The sequence below is a fragment of the Scyliorhinus canicula genome, chromosome 17 (assembly GCF_902713615.1).
Source record: "Scyliorhinus canicula chromosome 17, sScyCan1.1, whole genome shotgun sequence".
NCBI lineage: Eukaryota > Metazoa > Chordata > Chondrichthyes > Carcharhiniformes > Scyliorhinidae > Scyliorhinus > Scyliorhinus canicula.
In genome coordinates, this window is record NC_052162.1 from 115,482,389 (window position 1) to 115,492,792 (window position 10,404).

The following is a 10,404-nucleotide window of genomic DNA, read 5'->3' on the forward strand; positions in this document are numbered from 1 at the left end:
AGTTTAAACGTCAGTGTGACTGGAAAAGCATCGAGACACACACACCTGAGTGAGAGAGTCCCAGAGCACTGACTGTGGAAAGAGCTTTAACCAGTTACACAGCCTGAAAACACATCGCACCATTCACAGCGGGTAGGGACAGTACATGTGTTCTGTGTGTGGACGAGGCTTCAACTGATTGTCTAACCTGGAGAGACACGAGTTGACCCAAAAGATGGAGAAACGGTGGAAATGTGGGGACTGTGGGAAGGGATACATAGTCCCGTCTAAACTGGAGATTCATCAACGCATTCACACTGGGGAGAGGCCGTTCACCTGCTCTCAGTGTAGGAAGGGATTCATTTGTTTAGAAAACCTGAAGTCACACCAGCGAATTCACACTGGGGAGAGGCCATTCACCTGCTCCCAGTGTGGGAAGGGATTCACTCAGTCAAACAGCCTGCAGAGACACCAGCGAGTTCACACAGGGGAGAGGCCGTTCACCTGCTCTCAGTGTGAGAAGGGATTCACGGACTTATCCAATCTGCTGACACACCAGCGAGTTCACACTGGGGAGAGGCCGTTCACCTGCTCTGAGTGTGGGAAGGGATTCACTCGTTTAGAAAACCTGAAGTCACACCAGCGAATTCACACTGGGGAGAGACCATTCACCTGCTCTCAGTGTGGGAAGGGATTCACTCAGTCATCCCAACTGCAGAAACACCAGCACGTTCACACTGGGGAGAGGCCGTTCATCTGCTCTCAGTGTGAGAAGGGATTCATGGACTTATCCAACCTGCGGAGACACCAGCGAGTTCACACTGGGGAGAGGCCGTTCACCTGCTCTCAGTGTGGGAAGGGATTCGTTCACTCAAGCACACTTCAGAGACATCAGCGAATTCACACTGGGGAGAGACCATTCACCTGCTCTCAGTGTGGGAAGGGATTCATTCAGTCATCCCACCTGCAGAAACACCAGCAAATTCACACTGGGGAGAGGCCGTTCACCTGCTCTCAGTGTGAGAAGGGATTCATGGACTTATCCAATCTGCTGACACACCAGCGAGTTCACACTGGGGAGAGGCCGTTCACCTGCTCTCAGTGTGAGAAGGGATTCACGGACCTATCCAACCTGCGGAGACACCAGCGAGTTCACACTGGGGAGAGGCCGTTCACCTCCTAGTGTGGGAAGGGATTCTGTGTTTCCTCGTCCCTGCTGAGACACCAACAAGTTCACAGTTGATCACAGTGATGGATTCTGCTGTTATTGTTTCTGCTTCAATTACATCCAGGGCTGCATTTCGTTCTCTCTTCTCTTTCTCTCTCAGGGAATCTGAGACAGGAAAAGTGATGCAACCGTGGCGAACAAGAAAAGATTCCATTAGATCAAAGGAAGAGGCTCATAAAGTGGCCAAAATAGTAGTGAGCCTGAGGACTTGTTTTAGAATTTAGCAATGGAGGACCAAGAAACTGATAAATAGAAAATAGAACCTGGACTCGCACAAAGTGATCATGGGAGGGGTCTTTAATACAGTTATTGATCAGGGCCTGGATCGATCATGCTTGAAAACGGGCAGGGTACCAGCAATGGCAAAGGAACTGAAAGGGTTCATGGAGCAGATCGGGGGGGGTGGATCCATGGAGATTTAGGCAGCCGACGGTGAAGGAGTTTTCTTTCTACTCCCACATTCATTTTTTTTTTTTTTTATAAATTTAGATTACCCAATTATTTTTTCCAATTAAGGGGCAATTTAGCGTGGCCAATCCACCTACTCTGCACATTTTTGGGTTGTGGGGGCGAAACCCACGCAGACACGGGGAGAATGTGCAAACTCCACACGGACAGTGACCCAGAGCCGGTCTCCCACATACATAAGGTATACTCTCAGATCGATTTCTTTGTTTTGGGTAGGGCCTTGCTGGCAGGGGTGGTGGACACGGGGTATTCGGCGATTACAATCTCGGACCAAGCTCCACACTGGGAATGACCTGCAGGTGAGTAAAGATAGCAATTGGCGCCCGCAATGGAGGTTGGATGTAGGGCTGTTGGCGGACGAAGCGGTGTGTGAGAGGCTGAGGAAATGCATGCTGCATTGCCCGCAGGTGAATGATACGGGGGAGGTCTCAGCAGCAGTGCTCTGGGAAGCGCTGAAGGCAGTGGTGAGAGGAGAGCTGATCTCGATCCTGGCTCACAGTGACAGGATGGACAGGGCAGAAACAGACCGACTGGTGAGAGAGATCCTACAAGTCGACAGGAGGTACGTGGAGACTCCAGAGAAAGGGCATTTAAGGGAACGACGGAGACTACAGGCGGAGTTTGGCTTGTTACCCACAGGGAGGGCAGTGGAACAGCTCAGAAAGGCGAGGGGAGCATTGTGAGAAGGCCAGTATGATGCTTGCACAGCAGCTCAGAAAGAGGGAGGCAGCTAGAGAAATAGGGAAATTTATCGACGGGGATGGGAACTTAGTTGGGGACTCGGTCGGGGTTAGTAAGACGTTTCGGGATTTTTACAGCAGGTTGTACAGGTCAGTACCCCCTGCGGGGCCGGAGGGGATGAGGCACTTCCTGGAGGGGCTGACTTTCCCGAAGGTGGATGGGGAGCTGGCAGAAGGACTGGGAGACCCGATCGGGTTGGAAGAGATAGTGGAGGGTCTGAAGGCCATGCAGGCAGGTATGGGCCCGGGACCGGACGGGTACCCAGCGGAGTTCTATAAAAGGTTTTCCGGGATATTGGGACTGGTGCTGATGAAGGTGTTTAATGAGGCAAGGGAAAGGGGGGGTTCTGCCCCAGACGATGTCACAGGCCACAATTTCACTTATCCTGGAATGGGACAAGAACCCGGAGCTATGTGGGTCCTACGGGCCGATTTCCCTGTTGAACATAGATGCCAAACTGCTGGCCAAACTTTTGTCCTCCAGGATTGAGGATTGCGTGCCGAACATTATTGTGGAAGATCAGACGGGGTTCGTTAAGGGCAGGCAGCTCGTGGCCAATGTACGAAAGCTGTTAAACATGATCATGATGCCCCCGGAAAGTAGGGAGGTGGAGGTAGTGGCCGTGATGGATGCGGAGAAAGCTTTTGACTGGGTTGAGTGGGATTATTTTTGGGAGGCCCTGGGGCGGTTCGGATTTGGGAGGGACTTTATTGACTGGGTCAGGTTTCTGTACCCGGCATGTGGCAAGTGTACAGACGAACAGGACGACTTCGGACTATTTTAGACTGCACGGGGGGGGCGAGACAGGGATGCCCCCTCTCCTCACTGCTGTTTGCGCTGGCTATAGAGCCGCTGGCAATTGCTCTGAGGGCCTCAAGGGGCTGGAAGGGGCTCGTCCGGGGGAGGGGGAGCACAGAATCTCACTGTATGCGGATTACCTGCTTTTGTATGTTTCGAATCCAATTGAGGGGATGGAAGAAATTATGGGAATTGTGGGGAATTCAGCTGCTTTTCGGGGTATAAGCTCAATATGGGGAAGAGCGAGATGTTTGTAGGCCAGGCGAGGGATCAGGAGAGGCGACTGGGGGAACTGCCGTTCAGAGTAGTAGGGGGACATTTTCAGGTACCTAGATATCCAGGTGGCGTGGGTTTGGGGCTGGCTACATACATTGAACTTGGCCCGGTTGGTGGATCAGACGGAAGATGACTTCCGGAGATGGGATGCGCTCCCGTTGTCTCTGGCGGGCAGAGTCCAAGCGGTGTAAATGATGGTCCTCCCGAGATTCCTGATTGTTCTTCAATGTCTCCCCATCTTCATCCCGCGGTCCTTTTTTAAGCGGGTCAGTAAAGTTATTGTGGGCTTTGTATGGGATGGCAAGTCTCCGTGAGTTAAGAGGGCAATGCTTATGCGGAGTTGGGGGGGGGGGGGGGAGGGTGGGCTGGCGCTGCCGAACTTTAGCAATTATTACTGGGCAGCTAATATAGCCATGGTGAGGAGGTGGCTGGTGGGGGGGGGAGCCGGCATGGGTGTGCATGGACGCGGCTTCTTGCAAGGGCACAAGTCTGGGGGCGTTGGTAACATCGCCTCTGCCATTCCCGCCGTGCGGTGCTCCACCAACCCTGTGGTGGTGGCGGCCTTGAGAGTCTGGGGGCAGTGGAGGAGACATGTGGGAGCAGAGGGGGCATCGGTGTGGTCCCCAATCTGAGATAATCACCGCTTTGCCCCGGGGAGGATGGACGAGTGAGTTCCGAATTTGGCGGAGAGCGGGGATTGGGAGGATGGGGGACTTGTTTATAGAAGGAAGCTTCCCGAGTATGAGGGCGCTGGAGGAGAAGTTTGCATTGGCGGGGGGAAATGAATTTTGATATTTGCAGGTGCGGGAATTTCTGCATAGACAGGTACCAACCTTCCCACTCCTGCCACTCAGGGGGATTCAGGATAGGGTGGTCTCCAGAGGTTGGATAGGTGAGGGGAGTGTTTCTTACATTTATAAGGAGGTTATGGTTTCAGAGGAGACGCAGACCGAGGAGCTGAAGCGAAAGTGGGAGGAGGAGCTGGAGGGAGAGTTAGAGGAGGGCCTTTGGGCGGACGAGCTGAGTAGGGTCAACGCGACCGCAACATGTGCCAGGCTCAGCTTGATCCAATTTAAGGTCATTCACCGGGTTCATATGACAGTGGCCCGGACAGATTCTTTGGGGTGGAGGACAGGTGTGTGAAATGTGCGGGGTGGGGGGGGGAAGGGCAGTGAACCATGTCCACATGTTCTGGACATGTCCAAGGCTGAGGGGATTTTGGCAGGGGTTTGCCGACACCATGTCCACAGTATTAAATACGAGGGTGGCACTGAGTCCAGAGGTGGCAATTTTCAGCGTGTCACAGGATCCGGGAATCCAGGAGGAGAAAGAGGCGGACGTTCTGGCCTTTGCTTCCCTGGTAGCCCGGAGGCAGATATTACTGGCATGGAGGGACTCGAGGCCCCCGAAGTCAGAGACCTGGCTATCGGACATGACTGGCTTTCTCTGTTTGGAGAAAATCAAGTTCGCCTTGAGAGGGTCTCTGTTCGGGTTCGCCGGGAGGTGGCAACCGTTCGTCGACTTCTTTGCAGAGAATCAATCATCAGCAGAAAGGGGAGGGGAGCTATGACAATTTCTATGGTTAGCGTAGATTAGGGGGTTAAGTAATGGTGGGACCTGTGGGGGAGGGAGGTGGTATTTGCCCTATGTTTATATTTTTATGTACATTGCTTATATTGCTGCTGTTTCAATGCCCAAAAAAACCTCAATAAAATGTTTATTAAAAAATGAGACAAAATAGAATATGAGAGCAAACTGGCGAGAAACATAAAAACCGACTGGAAAAGCTCCTCTCGGAATGTGAAAAGGAAAAGATTAGCAAAGACCAATGTGGGTCCATTCCAGGCAGAGACAGGAGAGTTTATAATGGGGAATAAGGAAATGGCAGAGAAACTAAACAATGTGTGTCTGTCTTCACGGAGGAAGACACAGAAATTGTCCTAAAAACACGAGAGAACCAAGGGACCAGTGAGCACGAGGAACTGAAAGAGATTAGTATCAGTGAAAAAGTAGCACTGGAGAAATTAACGTGGTTGAAAGTTAATAAATCCCCAAAAGCTGATGCTCTACATCCCAGAGTGTTGAAAGAGGTGACTGTAGAGATAGTGGATACATTGGTGATCATCTTTCAAAATTCGAAAGATTCTGGAATGGTTCCTGCAGATTGGAAGGTGGTAAATGTAACCCCACTATTTAAGGAGAGAGAGAAAATGGGGAACCACAGACCCATTAGCCTGACATCAGTAGGAGGGAAAATTCTACAATCTATTATAAAGGATGTGATAACAGACGAATTAGGAATAGGGGCAAAATTCTCCCACCCCCAGCAGGGTTGGAGAATTGGCTGGGGCCGCCGAAAATCCCGGCCCCGCCGTGGCAGAGATTCTCCGCCACCCGGGAATTGGCGGGGGCATCGCGCCATGTTGAACGGCGAGCCCCCTGCGGCGATTCTCCGGCCCGCGATGGGCCGAAGTCCCGCCGCTGGGAGGCCTCTCCCGCCGCCGAGGTTTGAACCACCTCTGTGGCGGCGGGATCGGCGGCGCGAGCAGGCCCCCAGAGTCCTGGGGGGGGGGGGGGCGCAGGGCGATCGGACCCCAGGGGGTGCCCCCACAGTGGCCAGGCCTGCGATCGGGGCCCACCGATTGGTGGGCGGGCCAGTGCCATGGGGCACTCTTTCTCTTCCGCCGCCTCCATGGCGGAGACAGAAGAGAATCCCCCAGCGCGCATGCGCCGGTGGTGATGTCAGCGGTAGCTGCCTCTGACGTCACCACCGGCACATGCGCGAACCGACGAAGGCCTTTCAGCGGCGGGCCTGTAAGGCCGCTGGTGTGGGTTTTCGCGCCAGTCGGCGTGGTGCCAACCGCTCCGGCGCGGGCCTAGCTCCTCAATATGAGGGCTTGGCCCCAAAGGTGCGGAGAAATACGCACCTTTGGGGAGGTCCGATGCCGGAGTGGTTGACACCACTCCCCAATGCCAGGCCCCCCCGCCCCGCCGGGTAGGGGAGAATGCCGCTCCAGGAGTAGGCCACTCAGCCCGTCGAGCCTGCGCCACCATTCAATAAGTTCACGGCTGATCTGATTGCAACCTCAACTCCACATTCCCGACGACCCCCCGATAACCTTTCACCTTCTTACTTGGCAAGAATTTATCCAGATCTGCTATAAAAATATTCAAAGTCTCTGCTTCCACTGCCCTTTGAGGAAGAAGGTTGCAAACACTCGCAACCCTCTGTGAAAAATGGGCAAGCTGTTACTTTTAAAGTGACTCCAATTTCTTGATTCTCCCACAAGAGGAAACATCCTTTCCACATCCACCCGGTCGAGGCCCCTCAGGATCTTAGAACATAGAACATAGAACAGTACAGCACAGAACAGGCCCTTCGGCCCTCAATGTTGTGCCGAGCCATGATCACCCTACTCAAACCCACGTATCCACCCTATACCTGTAACCCAACACCCCCCCTTAACCTTACTTTTATTAGGATACTACGGGCAATTTAGCTTGGCCAATCCACCAATCTTATACGGTTCAATCCCGTACCAGCCTCCCCGGACAGGCGCCGGAATGTGGTGACTAGGGGCTTTTCACAGTAACCTCATTGAAGCCTACTCGTGACAATAAGCGATTTTCATTTCATTTAATTTCATCAAGTCACCTAAACTCCATCGGACACAAGCCCAGCCTGTCCAATCATTCCTCATAAGACCAGCCTCCAATTCCAGGTATGAGTCCAGCAAACCTTCTCTGAACTGCTTCCAACACATTGACATCATCCCTTAAATGAGAGCAATACTGTACACAGTGCTCCAGATGTGGTCTCACCAATGTCCTGTATAACTGAAGCATAACCTCCCTACTTTTGTATTCAATTCCCCTCACAATAAACAATAACATTCTATTAGCTTTCCTAATTGCTGTACCTGTATACTCGCCTTTTGTGATTCATGCTCTTGGACACCCAGATCCCTCTGAATCTCAGAGCTCTGCAATCTCTCACCATTTAGATAATAAGCTTTTTTATTCTTTTTGCCAAAATGGATACTGTTTTCCCACATAATACTCGATTGGGGAGATTTTTTCCCACTCATGTCACCTATCTGCATCCCTTTGTAACCTCCTTATGTCCTCTTCACAATTTACTTTCCTCCCTATCTTTGTATCATTGGAACATAGGAGCCGGAGTTGGCCATTCAGCCCGTCGAGCCTGCTCCACCATTCAATACGATCATTGCTGATCATCCACTCCAATGCCTTTTCCCCCACACTATCCCCATATCCCTGTGTCATTGGTATTGAGAAACCTGTCAGTCTCAGCTTTAAACACACTCAGTGACTGAGCTCCCACAGCCCTCTGGGGTAGAGAATTCCAAAGATTCACAACCCTCTGAGTAAAGAAATGTCTCCTCGGAGACCGGTCCTAAGTGGCTTCACCCTTATTTTGAAATTGTGTCCCCTGGTTCCAGACTCTCCAAACCGGGGAAACATCTCGCCTGCACCCACCCTGTCTATTCCTTTCAGTATCTAAGAAGTTTTGGTGAGATCACCTCTCATTCTTCAAAACTCTAGTGAGTACAGGCCCAGTTTCCCCAATCTCTATTCATAGGACAGTCCTGCCATCCCCTGTGGTCTGTGGTTCCCTGTTTCCTCTCTCCCTCCTTAAATAGTGGGCTTACATTTACCACCTTGCAATTTATAAAATTTTGAAAGATGATCACCAATGTATCCACTATCTCTCCAGCCGCCTCTTTCAACACTCTGGGATGTAGAGTATCAGCTTTCGGAGATTTCTGATTTATTTCTTTATTGCCACGTGTACCGAGGTACAGTGAAAAGTATTGTTCTACGTACAGTCCAGACAGATCATTCCATACATGGAAAAAATACCATTTATTAACTTTCAACCACATTAATTTCTCCACTACTAGTTTTTCATGATTACCAATCTCTTTCAGTTCCTCATTCTCACCAGTCCCTTGGTGTTCTCATGTTTGGGGGAAATTTCTGTCTCTTCCTCCGTGAAGACAGACACACATTGTTTAGTTTCTCTGCCATTTCCTTATTCCCCATTATAAACTCTCATGTCTCTGCCTGGAATGGATCCACATTGGTCTTTGCTAATCTTTTCCTTTTCACATTCCTATGGGAGCTTTTCCTGTCGGTTTTTATGTTTCTCGCCTGTTTGCTCACATATTCTACATTCTCTTTCTTTATCAGTCTCTTGGTTTGGTTTTCAGCAAAGGAGGACCAAGTTCCCAATCCTCAGGCTTACTATGATTTTGGCCACTTTATGAACCTCTTCCTTTGATCTAATGCAATCTTTAACTTTGCTTATTAGCCACGGTTGCAAAACTTCTGTTGGATTTTTGTTTATTAAGGGAGTCTATATTTTATGTAAATATGTAACAATTCCTCAAATACTTGTGATTTCCTGTCTATCATCATAGCTTTTATTGTAATTTCCCAATCTAGCACAGACAACTGTGAATACAGGCCCAGTTTCCCCAATGTCTCACCATAGGATAGTCCTCTGGTAAAATGTGCAGTGGCCTGTATTTTAGGCTCGATAAAATCAGACACTTTAAATTAAAAATTGGCCATTTTAAATGGAGCCACAGCCTGCTCCAGCAACCAGCCTGAATACACCGAACTCCGACAAGCTGCCAGCCCATGTCTGGAGCTGCTCTGCTCTATCAATCACCAATCAAGAGATAATTGGCTCTATTCATCGATTGATTGTTTTGAATAGACAAAGTTACATAACAGACAATGCACCGGGAAATGGACTCCGGTGGACAGATTCCCGGTGTCCTGCTGAGTGGCCATTAGTAACTCCATTGGGTGGTGCCACACCCACCCTGTGACCTCATCGGCTGGGGTCAGAGAACATTCTGGAAGGACACAGAAAGGATATAATGATCGAACCCTCGGACCGCCCAGCAGTGAAGACTCCACGCAGAGGTAATCGAGACGACTGACCAGAGACGGAAAGAAGCAGCGGCGAGACCCATCTTCTCGGAAGAGGACCCCGAGGAGATTGAGATACAGAATCGAACCCGCAGCTCGAATGAGTCCATCGGCTCGGGTACTATTGAGAATCTTTGGCCTGTAATTAGTGGGATAATTTAAGGGTAACTGTTTTACTGCTTGTGGAATAAAGTTATGTGATTTATACACTCGGTTGTCCTTTGTTTACCTAGAATTGTGGAAGGTGATCACCAATGTATCCGCAATCTCTAGAGCAACCTCTTTCAACTCTCTGGGATGTAGAATATCAGGCCCTGGGGACTCATCAATATTCAATTCCATTAATTTCTCCAATGCAGTCTCTTCGTCATCCTTTATTCCTCATCCTCCCTTGTCACTTAGATCTCTAATTCTGGAGATTTCTTTGGATGAATTCTCCATTCCTGAGACTAAGTGTTGATACTGGGGTAGGATTCGCGAGTCCTATGATAACAAAACTGGCGCCGCACCAATGACTGTTATGGGGCCAGGACCGGCAGCACACGGAACACAATCCGTTCCAATGAGAAACGGTGCCGGATTTGCCGGATTCACGATTGCCGCCCAGGAGGCTGAACAAGCAGCATAAACACACTTCACTCCACATACACACCATCCCAGCCAACAAGATGGCAGTGAGGAGAGTGGCATTCTGCTTTACGGACACCGGGCTTGAGACCCGGCTGGACGCAGTGGAGGAGAGGTGGGCAACCCTGTACCGTGGCCCGGGAAGGAGGCTGCCAGCTGCCGCCGTTCATTGTGCCTGGGCGCAGGTGGCAGAGGCTGTACCCTCCATGAGCAACACCATCCGGACAGGCCAACAGTGCTGTAAACAACTGTACAGCCTCCTCAGGGTGGCCAGGGTAAATAGGCAGCTCTGTGCCTCTGGCACCAAACCCGTCCCATGCTGT

General features: G+C 50.7%; 1 pseudogene; it reads left to right on the plus strand.

The window, feature by feature from the left end:
- The window catches only part of LOC119951543, a 67,000-nt pseudogene extending 65,335 nt beyond the window's left edge, over positions 1-1,665 (plus strand).
- Positions 1,666-10,404: the final 8,739 nt, after the last annotated feature.